At 42.2% G+C, this 14,662-nt stretch overlaps 2 protein-coding genes across 59 annotated transcripts in view; one reads left to right on the top strand and one right to left on the bottom strand.

Annotated features, from left to right (window-relative positions):
- LOC144576535 (uncharacterized) overlaps window positions 1-14,662 on the bottom strand; it is a 197,322-nt gene that overhangs the window by 120,403 nt on the left and 62,257 nt on the right. The window lies entirely within an intron of this gene.
- Window positions 1-14,662, top strand: part of LOC144576507 (uncharacterized) — a 79,507-nt gene that overhangs the window by 16,295 nt on the left and 48,550 nt on the right. For 27 of the 49 annotated variants that reach the window (XR_013527108.1, XR_013527103.1, XR_013527104.1 and 24 more), the window contains 7 exons: window positions 4,527-4,661; window positions 6,958-7,146; window positions 7,775-7,869; window positions 10,084-10,172; window positions 11,627-11,688; window positions 11,965-12,227; window positions 12,761-12,865. The gene's annotated coding sequence lies outside the window, so the exon portion shown is untranslated. Of the gene's footprint in view, window positions 1-478; window positions 2,375-4,526; window positions 4,662-6,957; window positions 7,147-7,774; window positions 7,870-10,083; window positions 10,173-11,626; window positions 11,689-11,964; window positions 12,228-12,760; window positions 12,866-14,662 lie in introns of all 49 variants that reach the window. The other 22 variants (XR_013527133.1, XR_013527119.1, XR_013527141.1 and 19 more) reach the window with 18 other exon arrangements.

Genomic DNA, 14,662 nt, shown 5'->3' with positions numbered 1-14,662 from the left:
AGCCTCCTGAGTAGCTGGGATAACAGTTACGTGCCATCATGCCCAGCTAAGTTTGCATTTTTAGTAGAGACAAGAGTTTAATGTTGGTCAGGCTGGTCTTGAACTCCTGACCTTAGGTGATCTGCCTGCCTCAACCTCCCAAAGTGCTGAGACTACAGGTGTGAGCCACCACCCCCAGCCCAGCTCTTGACTTTTTATAGCTATTATACTATTTTAATGTTGAGTAAATAAATGCTAGCTCAAATGTTGTAGTTCAGGAGAATCTTCTGTTTCTGGTACTTTTCAAAATTATGTTTATAACTCCAGTATGTGTTTTTATGAGTCCAGTAAGGTTGCACTGATGTTTATGTATTGAAAATACTACCTTTTCCATTTAGTACTATATGTATTACCTAATATTAGCTGATGTGCTTTTCTGGTTTTATGATGTGGTTCAGATTGCTATAGAACGTCTGGGTGTATCTACATTGGCTTAAAGTAATGGGATTTTGTTTTTTGAGCTGGAGTTTTGCTCTCGTCACCCGTTCTGGAACGCAATGGCACGATCTCGGCTCACTGCAACCTTCGCCTCCCAGGTTCAAGTGATTCTTCTACCTCAGCTTCTCGAATAGGTGGGATTACAGGTGTCCACCACCACGCCTGCCTGATTTTTGTATTTTTAGTAGATGTGGGGTCTCCCCATGTCGGCAAGGCTGATCTGGAACTTGTGACCTCAAGTGATCCATTTGCCTTGGGCCTACTGAAGTGCTGGGATACAGGTGTGAGCCACCACACCTGGCCTATGTCTTTATTGTATTGTTAATTTAGTACAATTCTAAGTAAAAATAATTTGCTATTAACGTTTTATAAATTGACTCTAACAGTTTTATAAATGTAAGTGCTTTTCATAAGATGAAATAGATTATGTTGTGGGGCTTTTTTGTGATGGTGATTTATTAGATTATTCTGTTTAATGACAATAATTTTCAGCTGTTGTGACATTATAAAAAATCTTCACATTTTATAATTTTAAAGCAGCATTAGTGGTAATTACCTTAGGGAAAGATACTTTGGTTTTGATCTATAAGTATGATATTTCAAGTTTAGTGTACAGCAAAGGATATTAAACTTCAGTGAGCACCAATGTGTTATATGGTGCACTTGAAAGTTTAGGACAAATGTCAATGTTTAGCAAATAGACTTTAACACATAATGATAGCAAAAAATGGAGCTATTCTGATGGGAGATTGTTGGTTATGTTTAATTTGACTACTACCCATGCTCTTGCCATTTTGTTTCTTTGAGAGAGTCTTGCTCTGTCACCCAGGGTGGAGGGCAGTGGCATGATCTCAGCTCACTGCAATGTCCACCTCTCAGGTTCAAGCAATCCTCCTGCTTCAGTGTCTCTAGTAGTTGGGACTACAGGTAAGTGCCACCATGCCAGGCTAATTTTTGTATTTTTAGTAGAGACGGGGTTTCACCATGTTGGCCAGGCTGGTCTCGAACTCCTGACCTCAGGTGATCCACCCACCTAGGCCTTGCAAAGTGCTGGGGTTACAGGTGTGAGCCCGTTCAATGACTAGCTCTTGAATTTTTTTTTTTTTTTTTTTTTTTTTTGAGAGGTAGTTTCGCTTTTGTTGCCCAGGCTGGAATGCAAAGGCTTGATCTCAGCTCATCACAACATCCTCCTCCTGGGTTCAAGTGATTCTCCTGCCTCAGTCTCCCAAGTAGCTGGGATTACAGGTGTATACCACCATGTCTAGCCAATTTTGTTTGTTTGTTTGTTTGTTTGTTTTTTAGTCAAGACAGGATTTTTCCATGTTGGTTAGGCTGGTCTCGAACTCCAGACCTCAGGTTTTCTGACTGCCTCGGCCTCCCAAAGTGCTGGGATTACAAGTATCAGCCACAGTGCCCATCCCAGCTCTTGACATTTTATAGCTGTTGTAGTATTTCAATCTTGAGTAAATAAATGCTAGCTGAAATGTTGCAGTTCAGGAGAATCTTTGGTTTCTATTAGTTAAAAAAATTATTTCTAAGTCCAATGAGGTTACACTAATGTTTATGTTTTGAAAATATTGCATTTTTCATTCAGTACTGCATATATTAAATAACATTAGCTGGTATTTTTTTCTGGCCTTATAATTTGGTTCAGACTGTTGTAGAAAGTCTGGCTCTATCTACATTGGCTTAAATAATGGGATTATTTCTTTCTTTCTTTCCTTTTCTGGTTTTTTTTTTTTTTTTTTTTTTTAGCCAGAGTTTCCCTCTTGTCCCTCATGCTGGAGTGCAATGGCATGATCTTGGCTCAGTGCAACTCCACCTCCTGGGTTCAAGTGATTCTCCTACCTCAGCTTCCCGAGTAACTGGGATTGCAGGCACCTGTCTCCACACATAGGTAGTTTTTGTATTTTTAGTAGAGATGGGTTTTCCCATGTTGGCAAGGATGGTCTTGAACTACTGATCTTATGTGATTCACTGACCTCAGGCTCCCAAAGTGCTGGATTACAGGTGTGAGTCACTGTACCCAGCTGTAATGGGATATTTTGCTGTAGAGTTTGATAATCAGAATATTAGCATTTTGGAGGTTCTTTTTATTTTTTTCATACTATTTTTTGGACTGAATTACAATAACAGAAGTAAAGAACAAATTATAAAAGTTAAAGAGCAATGCAGGGCCTGGTGGCTCATGCCTGTAATTCTAGCACTTTGGGAGGCCAAGGTGGGTGGATCATGAGGACAGGAGATCAAGATGATTTTAGCCAATATGGTGAAACCCCGTCTCTACTGAATGTACCAAAATTAGTTGGGCATGGTGGCAGGCACCTGTAGTCCCAAATACTCAGGAGGCGGAGGCAGGAGAATTGCTTGCACATGAGAGATGGAGGCTGCAGTGAGCTGAGATTGTGCCACTGCACTCCCATTTGGCAACAGACCAAGACTTCGTTAAAAAAAAAAAAATTAAAGAGCAATACAGATTGAATAATTATTCTTTTTTACAAATTGTATTTAAATGATATCCTTTTTTTTTTCAGTTACAGCTCAAGCTTAAAAGCCAAAGGTCCAGGATGATGTTATACTTTTTTTCCAGTCTCATGTTGAAGATCTTTATGTAGAAGGACTTCCGAAAGAATTTTTTTTCTGAGACAAAGTTTTCACTCTTGTCACCCAGCCTGGAGTGCAGTGGCGTGATCTCGGCTGGCTGCAATCTCTGCCTCCTGGGTTCAAGCAATTCTTTTTCCTCAGCCTCCTTATTGGCCAGGCTGGTCTCAAAATCCTGAGTTTGTGATTTACCTGCCTCGTTCTCTGAAAGTGCTGGGATTACAGGCATGAGCCATCATACTCAGCCTATTTTACATATTTTTATCCTTCACTTTTTAATTTTTCTGGGTCCAACACTAAGTCAGTCATGCCAGTGTTAGCTTTTGAAACATGAACAATGCCGACATCTGACTGGCATGCAACTGACATTTTCTTTTGGAGTTCTGATTGGCTCCATCTGAGGGGGGGCTCTGTGATGTCACAGGGGTGGGTTTTCAGGGAAGTCACAGGGAAAGGACAGGGCCTGGAGATGTGTTGTCTTCTCAGAGTGAAGCCTTGTAACTGCAATGTCTGTGTGGCTGAGGTAGGGGGATCCCTTCAGTCCAGGAGTTCAAGAGCAGCTTGGGCAACATGGTATGACCTGTATCTGTAGTCCCACCTCAGCCTCCCAGCTACTTGAACCCCAGGGTTCAAGGCTGCAATGAGCTATGATCCCAGCACAGAACTCCAACCTGTGAGACTGAGGTACACCCTGCCTAAAAGAACAAAAAGAAAACTATCCAAGTGTGAAGAGTAGGGGACTGCTTAAAGAAAACATGAGGCTCCCTGGGCCCTGTAATCCCAGCACTTTGAGGGCCGAGGCGGGGGGATGGCTTGGGCTCAGGAGGTTGAGACCAGCCTGGGCATCATGATGAAACCCTCTCTCTACAAAAGATATAAAAATTAACTAGGTGCGGTGCACACCTGGCCTAATTTTTGTAGAGATGAGGAGTGGTCTAGCTATGTTGCCCAGGCCTGTCTTGAACTCCTAGGTTGAAGCAACCTTCTGACCTTGTCTTTCAAAGTTGTTGGGATTACAGGCATGAGCCACTGCCCCCACCTGGGTTAGGCTATTTAAGAACATAAGAAAGTGCTGAGGCAGCTCAGTGGCTCATCCCAGTACTTTGGGAGGCTGAGACGAGCAGATTACCTGAGGTCAGGGGATCGAGACCAGCCTGGCCAAAATGTTGAAACTCTGTCTCTGCAAAAAATCCAAAACTTAGCTGGGGGTGGTGGTAGGCTCCTGTATACCAGCTATTCAGCAGGCTGAGGCAGGAGAATCATTTGAACCTGAGAAATGGAGCTTGCCATGAGCCGAGATCATGCCACTGCACTCCAGCCTGGGCGACAAGAGTGAAACTCTGTTTCAAGAAAAGAAAGTTAAAGAGCAATACAGATTCAATAATGATTCTTTCCTGCAAATTGTGTTTAAATTATATCCCTTTTCCTTTTTGTTCTTATACCTCAAGGTGTAAAAGCCAAAGGTCCGGTGATGATTCCATACCCTTCTCTCCAGTCTCATGTTGAAGATCTCTATGAAGAAAGCCTTCCCAAAGGAATTTGTTTTTCTTTTTCCTGAGACAGTTTTCACTGTTGTCACCCAGGTTGGAGTGCTATGATATGATTTTGGCTAACTGGCTCTTGGGTTCAGGCAGTTCTTTTGCCTCACAGTCACCCACCACCATTCAAGACTAATTTTGGTATTATTAGTAGAGAAGGGATTTTACTATGTTGGCCAGGTTGGTCTTGGGCTCCTGACCTCAGGTGATACTAGGTGGAATAAGGGGGATGGGTGTGATTGGGACAGTCTTTATGATATGTGATAGGCATGTTCTGCAGTTGACTTCATCTCTTTCTAAAACTTCCACTTTTTACTCTCAGCTCTGACAATTGGTTCTTTTTTATTTTATAGAAAGTTTGTTAGAATTAGGTTTATATAGTTTCTTGTTGAATTGACAGAATAATTTTATTTAACATCATTCTTTATTGTGACTGAAAGCCTCTAATTTTTTACTGTTTGTTTATGGGCATACTTCTTTTTACAGATATGAGAACGATTTCATTTTATGTGTTTCTTATCTCAAAGAGTTCCTATACTAGATCCTTTCAGATTTGGTGCTAATAACATGAAGTAAGAATTTAATACAAATCTTAGATGTTAGAGGAAAGCCAATCTAAGATCAAAGAAATTAATTTCTTTCAAGTTGAGTTGTGGAGGTAGAGGAGGCAATTGCATAAATGAGTCCAGAGGTAAGGAGAAAAATCTGGCAGTAGATTTAATTTTGGATTTTATACTAGTGTTTTGATAGCACTTGTTTATATCACCAAAATAACTCATCAATGAGCTCCCTCTCAGGTCCCCATTTCTTTTTAAAGAAACCAGGTCTTGTTATGTTGTCTGGGCGTGACTAGAACTTTTGGGCTCATGTTATCCTCCTGCCTCAGCGTCCTAAGTGGCCGGGGCTACAGGCATGTGTTACCATGCCCAGCTTTGAACCACTCCCAGCCATCAGGTTGCAAAATATTTAAATTTACATAGAAAGGTGCAAGGGAGATTTCTATATAAATAGCACCATGTAAATTGCTAGAATCTTTCTTTTTAGAATTCTGTTTAGATGTGGCTTCAGAGCAGGGAATAGTAAATTAATTTTTACTTTTATCTTTGTTTTTGGTGTTTTTTTTTTTTTATTGAAGCAGATTCTCACTCTGTCGCCGAGGCTGATCTTGGCTCACTGTAGCCTCTTTCTGCTGGGTGCAAGTGATTCTCTTGCCTCAGCCTCCTGAGTGGCTGGGACTACAGGTGCCTGTCACCACATTTGGCTAATATTTTGTGTGTGTAGTTTTGGTAGAGGCAGGGTTTCACCATGTTGGCCAGGCTGGTCTCTTAACTCGTGACCCAAGTGATCCACCTGCCTCAGCCTCCTTAAGTGCTGGAATTATAGGAATGAGCCACTGCTCCCGACTGTTTTTTTTTACATTTTTAAATTATAGTTTTTATACCTATTCAAAAGTAGAGAAAATAGTACGATATAAACTGAAATACCCATTCCTCAATTTCTGCGATCATTAAGATTGTCCACATTTTGTTCTGCTATTCTTTTACCTCCCTTTGCAGGAATATTATAAAGCAAATCGCAGTCACCACATCATTTTATCTGTTCAGTGTGCATCCCCAAACAGCCACTCTCTCATCACATCTGACAAATTTAACAATGATTTTTTGGTGTCAGCTCATATGTAGCCCTTAGTCGAGTTTCCTTACTCTTATCTGAATAGTATCTGAGAAAATTTTGTTTTAAATATGGCTTTAAACAATCTTCATATGCTAACTTTGGTTGTTATGCCTCTTTTCATCTAAACCAGCCTCTGCTTACTATTTTTAATTCCCATTCCATGAATTCTTTGTGGAAAGTTATTTCTTATTAAACAGCATGCTCACGAGGTTGAAGGGATAAAGAGCATTGATCTCATGGCTGCAGTGCAGATGAAATTGTAGCCCGAAATGCGCTACTGTAAGGCAGCCAATGGAGGAGGGTTATTACAGTCACGAGCAGACAGTAGCAAAAAGCTGCTTCCAAATAGTGTTTGTGACTGGGCACATTGGCTCATGCCTGTAATCCCAACACTTTGGGAGGCCAAGGTGGGTGGATCACCTGAGGTCAGGAGTTGGAGACCAGCCTGGCCAACTTAGTTAAGCCCTGTCTCTACTAAAAATATACAAAAATTAGACAGGCATGCTGGCAGGCACCTGTAATCTCAGCTACTCGGGAGACTGAGGCAGGAGGATTGCTTGAACCCGAGAGGCCGAGATTGCAAGGAACTAAGATCATGCCACTGCACACCAGCTTAGGTTATGTTCTTTATTGTCTATAATGATTTTTTCTTTCTCTTCTCTTTAAGGATATTGCAAAACAAAGTTTAATCTTTGAAGATCGTTTTTAAGACCAAAAATTTGAAGGACATGTGAATGATCTGTGTGTGGAAGAACTACTGGAAAACATTTCCTTTCAGAAGTCCCTCATGATAGGGAATCCCAAGGCTGGGAAACATCATTCAAGTGGGCAATGAAATTAAATTTGTTATTAAAAGGTAAGATGATAATCTGCAGGCACAAATTCAGTGTCTTCCCTAAGAAGAGATTAATTTGATGAAGATGGGCCTTTTGCTCACCTCTCATCGTGACTTCTTTATACTTACAATTCACATTTAGTTTCACTTATTAAACAAACATTTATTTAGTATAAGTATCGGATGAATAAAATATGCCCATACATACAGAATACAGTGTAAGAGTTGGGCTAGGGTGTCATCAAGTTTTAGAGAGTGATTGCAGCTAATAGACTCCTTGTTCATTCTTGCATTTATTCAGTATAGAAGTAGTAAAAGAGGTTTTAAGTTAACATACTTGTGGATAATTAAGATGGTTAAAAGAGTGGTTTTAAGAATGATAAAAACTTTTGGTTCTGAGGTCCAGAATAAACAGCATTAAGAAGTAATTCTTTTTCAACCTTCCCCTTAGAGGAACAGCTGGCATGAAGTTTACATGAGTAAACAGAGTAGAGAAAAAGGAATGTGGGGTAAACAGGCTCAACCATATGACTTAAAGCTCGAATGTAAGAACTGGCTGTCTTCAGCCTGGCTCATTAAAACTTTGGCTTCCCAAAGGTTTGAGACTATATTCTATACTTCCCTAATATTTCCCTTAATATTTTTCCAGCCACCCTGAGTGAATCCCTGCAAGCCCTGCATAAAATATATCGTTAATTATATTTCCTATTTGATGTTTGACTCCCCCTCCTCCTTCACTAAAAGGTAAGTAAGGGAAGGGATTTTGTCTGTTTTGTTCTGTTGTAAGCCTAAATCCCTAGAAGGTGCTCAGTAAATATTTGTTGTTTGAATGAATAAATCAGCCTATGATTGAATCAGACAGTCGTCTGTGGAAGGGACTTTTCATACCTGTGGTGCATATGTGTATGATAGCTGGCATAGGGGGGGATGTGGTCAGAATGGCTCTTTCTATGTGGACTAGTTTTGCTTAGCATAATCCCAGCGGGCTCCTACTGGGGTTAAGCCACAGTTTTAACCTTATTTATTATTATCATTCTTTAATCATAAAGCCAGAGGATGTTAAGATTGGAATCGATCTGGGAGACTATTCAGTCTGCTTTTCTTTTTATTGATGTGAGAATAACAGAGCCTAGAGAAAGTAAGCTGATTACTCAACAATCGTAAAGCTTTCGAGGTCAACCTGAAATTAGGCTTCTGATGTGAGATTCTATGGTGTTTCCTTCATGTGTTCCCCCTGGCTAAGACAGTTCATGGGCTTTCAGGTTTGACATTTTTCTCTCCAGTCTCTAAACAAAAGCTTTTCTCTGGACATTCGAGGTCAGCACAGATGGGCAGTGACCCTGCAATGTGTGGATAATCCCAAAGGTTGACTACTGTGGATGGGAACTATCCCAGATGTGTCAGGAGTACCACAGGCATGCTCACTTCTCCATTCACTGGAGCTGCATACAGTGGAAAGGAAACCCAAATCAAGACACTTGGCTGCTTCAGTTCTTTTATTACGTGTCACAGTCCGATATGTGTCCATTTAAATTCAGACTTTTTGATGAATCGTCAGACCAGCTGCAGGCCCTTTGGCTCAGAAGTCTTGATCTCACCAACTGTTCATTTTCTTAATGGACTTCCTTACTTCAGGCATTTGTGTGTAGCTGGTCTATTGTGGAGTTGTCAGAGGGGTGTGGAGCCCTCTCTGTTTGGGACAGTCAGTTCTCTCCCTGTAGCATGTCCTGAAGTGGGGCTGTCTCCATTCTCTTTGTGTGTGAAATCTTTTGTTAAGCAGGGTAAAGAGAAAAACTCCTAAAGAGAAAAACTCCTCCAGCATTTGCGGAAACATGTTTGTGAACTGACCAAGATGTAATTGGATGGCATGAAAAAGGCTAAAATTTATTTAATTTATTACTATCTGGTTTTGGTACATGGTGCCTTAAATTGAGTTTAGAAGAAACTTTGCAGATGGAATTTTGTTCTGTTGCCCAGGCTGGAGTGTAGTGTTGTGATCTCAGCTCACCGCAACCCTTGCCTCCTGGATTCAAGTGATTCTCCTGCCCCAGCCTCCCAGGTAGCTGGGATCACAGGCACCTGCCACCATGCCTGGCTAATTTTTATATTTTTAGTAGAGACGAGGTTCTACCACGTTGGCCAGGCTGCTCTTAAACTCCTGACCTCAAACGATCTTGCCACCTCGGCCTCACAAAGTGTTGGGATCGCAGGTGTGAGCCACTGCGCCCGGCCAAGGGTATCATATTTAATTCTCCCTGTGGCCTCTTTTACAATACCAGTCATGCATGGAGTCCATGGTTTTGCTGCACCTAGTTTTACTCAAACGAAGGCTCTGGACTCTCATAGTTTACACTGACATATTTCTAGTTTGCCTCTGAAATGGACTCTGAGGATGCTGACTTCCAGATAGTCGTTCTTGGCTTCCAGATAGTTATTTTTGGGTCAAGGGTATTTCAAGTGTTTTGAGTATAGTAGCCACACCTCTTATCTTCATTTTGGTTTGGTTACAAAATTTATTTTAGCTTAATTTTCTTAGATTAAGTGGGCAAAGACAGAGCAAAAGCTTTTGGGAGGCTGAGGTGGGTAGATCACGAGGTCAGGAGTTTGAGACTGATGTGGCCAACATGGTAAAATTTTGTCTTTACTAAAAATACAAAAGTTAGCTGAGCATAGTGGTGCATACTTGTAATTCCCACCACTTGGGAGGCTGAGGCAGGTGAATTGCTTGAACCCAGGAGCCTCTTGAGAAGTTGGGACTACAGCACATGCCACCATACTCAGCTAATTTTTTTATTTGTAGTGGAGATAAGTTTTCTCTATGTCACTCAGGCTGGTTTCAAACTCCTGGACCTAAGTGATTCACCTGCCTTGGCCTTTCAAACTGCTGCAGTTACAGGTGTGAACCATGCCTGTTTTTTTTTTTTCTCATTTTTCTCTCTTTCCTTCCTTCTTTGGTAGATGGAAATGTGTCATGTACCAGCTATTCATCCAATGACTGCTCCTCAGTTCCAAATTCAGCCTTCACTGCCTGCTCTGCAAACATAGAGGTGGGATCTTTAAATGCTTCCTCTGTCAACTGGTGCATTTTTAAATGTTGTCAGTACATGATGCTTGAGGGGCATCATAAGAGGCTTTTCTTTCTAGTTGTGTACAAATCTTCACAGGCACTGAGCTTCTCCAGCACCAGGCTCCTGCCCTGCATAATGCTTAGTAGCCCGCAGTGACCAGCAGTTTCTCCGCATTTTCCTGGGTGGTTTTGTAGTGAGACAGCTGTTTACCAATACGTTAAGCTAGCACCCTAGATGGTGGATTTTCAGCAAATTCCAGAAGGCGTATTGCTAGCATGTTCCACCAAGTGGTAATGCATCAATTCTACCATTGAATTACCCATGACTGTGCCCTGTCCAAGGGGGCCTGGATCTCAGCCTTAGTGGGGAATCCCTTCCTTGGTCACTCTATGTCAGTGTAGGGACAGTAGGAAGTTACTGCTCCTTGTAACAGCTGGTCCTATACTTCGTTTTTTTGAGGCAGGGTCTCTTGCCCAGTCTAAAGTGCAGTGGTGAAATCGTGGCTCACTGCAACCTTAACCTCCTGGGCTGAAGCAATTTTTTCACCTCAGCCTCCCAAGTAACTAGGACTACAAGTGTGTTCCACCACACCTGGTAATTTTTTTTTTTTTTTTTTGGTAGAGCCAGGGTCTCACTGTGTTTCCAAGGCTGGTCTCAAACTGCTGGCCTGAAGCAGTCCTCCAGCCTTGGCTTCCCAAATTGCTGGAATTGTAAGCATGAGCCACCTTGTCTGGCCTCTGGTAGCCATATGTTCTCTAGAGTTCTCTTTCCTTTTGTAGCCAATCTCTCATATGGTGTCCCCTTGTTATATAATTAATTTTTTTTTACTTTAAATTTTACCAGTTTAAACTTTGGGTGATTTTTGTCTTTTGATTGGACTCTGACAAATACAGAGCTGATGCTAGGAAGGGTTCTGGGAGAAAGACCCACACAAATGGGATCTGGGCATAGGTTGGTTATCCAAGGGGCAGCGTTGAGCTCCTTGTCAATGGGAAATGGGCTGCTGGTGATTTTTAGGAAGTGACCTCATAATGTTTCAAGCTACCACTTCCTGTTGATTGTGATGAAATGCCAGCTGAGACACATGCCTTAGGAGCTAAGTGGCTTCTTTACTTGACCACTATGAAGACTTCTGTCGAGAAGGTCCTTTTGGATGCAGTGGAGCAGGGGCACCTAATCCCTGAATCACAGGCCTGTACTTGGCCACACAGGAAGAGGTGAGCAGCAGGTGGGCAAGCAAAGCTTCATCTGTATTTATGGCCACTCCCGTCTTTTCCACCTGATCTCCACCTCCTGTCAGGTCAGTGGCAGCATTAGATTCTCATAGGAGCAGGAACCCTATTGTGTAACTGTGCATGCAAGGGTTCTACCTTGCTGTGTCTTTATGAGAATCTGTTGCCTGATAATCTATCACTATCTTTCATCACCCCCAGATGGGACCATGTAGTTGCAGGAAAACAAACAAGCTCAGGACTCACACTGATTGTACATTATGGTGAGTTATATAATTATTATATACTACAATGTAATCACAAAGTACACAATAAATGTAATGTGCTTGAAATATTCCAAAACTGACCCCTGCCCCCAGCCTGTGGAAAACTTGTCTTCCATAATATTGGTCCCGGGTGCCAAAAACCTGGGGACCGCTGCGCTTGAGCCCTCACAGACAGAAAAACACGAAGCTCAAGTCTTAGCATAAGTCACCTTCTAAGATCCAGAGAGCTTCCACGATAGCCCAAACACAATTCCTTATTTCTTGTTTCCACAGGGTTATTATTGAAAATCAAACACAAACTTAAAGGTGTGAATTGCTGAATTACAATGACAGTTGAATTCACTGCATCTCCAAGGTTCTCATGAGAACATTGGGGCACTAATAGGTGAAGAATGGGATTTTCTTTTTGAGACCGTCTCCCTCTGTTGCCCAGGCTGGAGCACAGCGATGTGATCTTGGCTCACTGCAGTCTCAACCTCCCGGGCTTAAGCTATCCTCCTGCGTCAGCCTCTGGGATAGCTGAGGTATGACCACAGGTATGAGCCACGACACCCAACTAATATTTTGTGTTTTGTGGAGATGTGGTTTTACCACATTGCTCAGTCTGGTCTTAAACTCCTGGGCTCAAGACATCCACCCACCTTAGACTTCTAAAGTTTTGAGATTATAGGCAGCAGCCATCATGCCTGGCCCTGTTTTCTTTGGTACTGGTTTAATTTGAAGGCCTCCAATTGTCTTCCTGACTTCTAGGCTTGCTCACTTCAGCCTATTCACTGAAGCCAGAGGAATTTTTCTAAAACGCTAATTTGGGTCAAAATGGTTCTTGATTAAAACCTGCTGGTGACTGCCCATTGCCTTTAAGATAAAATCAAACTAATTTGGCCACAGGGCCTGGTAAGAGCTGGCCTCGGCTTACCTTTCCAGTTTTATCCTGCACCACCCTCCCCATATCCCTACCCTCCAGCTACATGGAATGTCAGTTTCTTTGGGGGACTTTACTGGTGTCCTCCGGGAAACCTTCCTTTACCCTCATCATCACTCTTTGACTCTCGTCTTTGCTCATCTTTAGCCTCAGCCGAGGTGTCTCACCCCATTCTCTATGATGCGACAAAAAGCCCCTTGGGAGCATTTCAGTCTCACTCTGTACTTCTGTCATTGTGCTCCTCACAGTCTGGTAAGTGTTGTCATACGATTGCTATATTAGTCTATTTTGCATTGTTATAAGCATACATATGAGGCTCAGTAGTTTATAAATAGAAAAGGTTGGCCAGGCACAGCAGCTCATGCCTGTAATCCCAGCACATTGGGAAGCCGAGGCAGGTGGATCACAAGGTCAAGGGATTGAGACCATCCTGGCCAACATGGTGAAACCCCATCTCTACTAAAACACAAAAATTAGCTGGCCTTGCTGGTGCATGCCTGTAATCCCAGCTACTCAGGAGGCCGAGGCAGGAGAATTACTTGAACCCAGGAGGTGGAGGTTGCAGTAAGTCTACATCATGCTACTGCACTCCAGCCTGGATGATAGAGTGAGACTCCATCTCAAAATAATAATCATCATCATAACAAACTTAGCTAGGTATGGTGGTCCATGCTTGTAATCCCAGCTACTTGGGAGGCAAGATCGCTTGAGCCCAGGAGATGGAATCTGCAGTGAGTCATAATCACCTCACTTTACTTTGAGCCTGTGTGACAGAAGTGAACTTTGTATCCAAAAAAGAAAATAGTCATTGGGGAAAAAGGACTAAACAAGCAAAGGTGTCAGGAGAGTCCTGTGAATGTGGGTCATGTCAGCAGAGTGTAGGGACTACTGGGCAGGAGGGACTTGAAGAATGGGGTAGTGGAGACAAGGTCATTCATCCTAAACAGTTTGCCCTGTAGCATGTAGATCAAATATCCCATGTTGGCTGCTGGTGACTGAACTGGGCTTCCTGTTTCTGTGTTTGGTTTGACCATCACAATGTTGAAAAACCTTTGAAGTGAATACCTTGCCATTTGCTACAGTTCCTCCTGGGCTCTGTCATTACTCCAGCCTCCTTTCTTCATGTAGGTTACCTGATATGCTGAAACCTGTGTTTGCTCTCCCTGCAGATGGGTGGGTAGGAGGTGATTTAAGGAGGAACATTTAATATATAAGATTATATATATTTATATATATGTGTGTGTGTGTGTGTGTGCGTATATATGTGTGTATATATATATGTGTGTGTGTATATATATGTGTGTGTACATATGTGTATGTGTGTGTGTGTATATATATATATATGAAAGTAAATAGACTGGGTGTGGTGGCTAAAGCCTATACTTCCAGCACTTTGGGGGGCCAAGGCAGGAGGATTAGTTTGATCTAGGAGTTCAAGACCAGCCTAGGCCACATAGTGGCCTTCTCTACAAAAAATTTAACAAATTAGGCATGGGGCATACACCTGTAATTTCAGTTACTTGGTTAGGCCGAAGTGGGAGGATTGCTTGAGCCCAGGAGTTGAAATCTGCAGTGAGCTGGGATCTCACCACTGTGCTCCAGTCTTGGTAACAGAGTGAGATCCTATCTCAGAAAAAAAAAGAGAGAGAGAAATAGATCCAGCACTGGTGGGAGTATACTTTTGAGTGCTCTTTAGGAGAAAATTGTATTTTAATTTTTTTTCTTAAGTTTTTTATATTCTAGCAAACCATTTCTTCAACAAGGAGAAATAAATGTCATCCAAAGAGCCCTAGGAGCAAGGGCAGACTCAGAAAGTCAGAAGCACTGTAGTCATTTTGAGCAGCTTCTATCTTCGGACTGCTAAGCTGGCCAGTGCCAGGCTGGGTCCATTTTTTCTCCTCTTCAATTTCTTAAACTGAAAGAGTCCTGCTAGAATCTGAAGTCAGATCTGTAGGTCAGCATGGAGTCAGCAGTTTGCTATGTTGTGAGGTCTTACCCCAGGAACTACAGAATACAAAATGCAAGAGAAAGCTGGAATAGAGCATCTCT

The sequence above is a fragment of the Callithrix jacchus genome, chromosome 15, assembly GCF_049354715.1.
Source record: "Callithrix jacchus isolate 240 chromosome 15, calJac240_pri, whole genome shotgun sequence".
In the NCBI taxonomy this organism is placed as follows: Eukaryota; Metazoa; Chordata; class Mammalia; order Primates; family Cebidae; genus Callithrix; species Callithrix jacchus.
The sequence above is the reverse complement of the archived record's forward strand: the minus strand, read 5'-3'. Positions and strand labels throughout refer to the sequence as shown.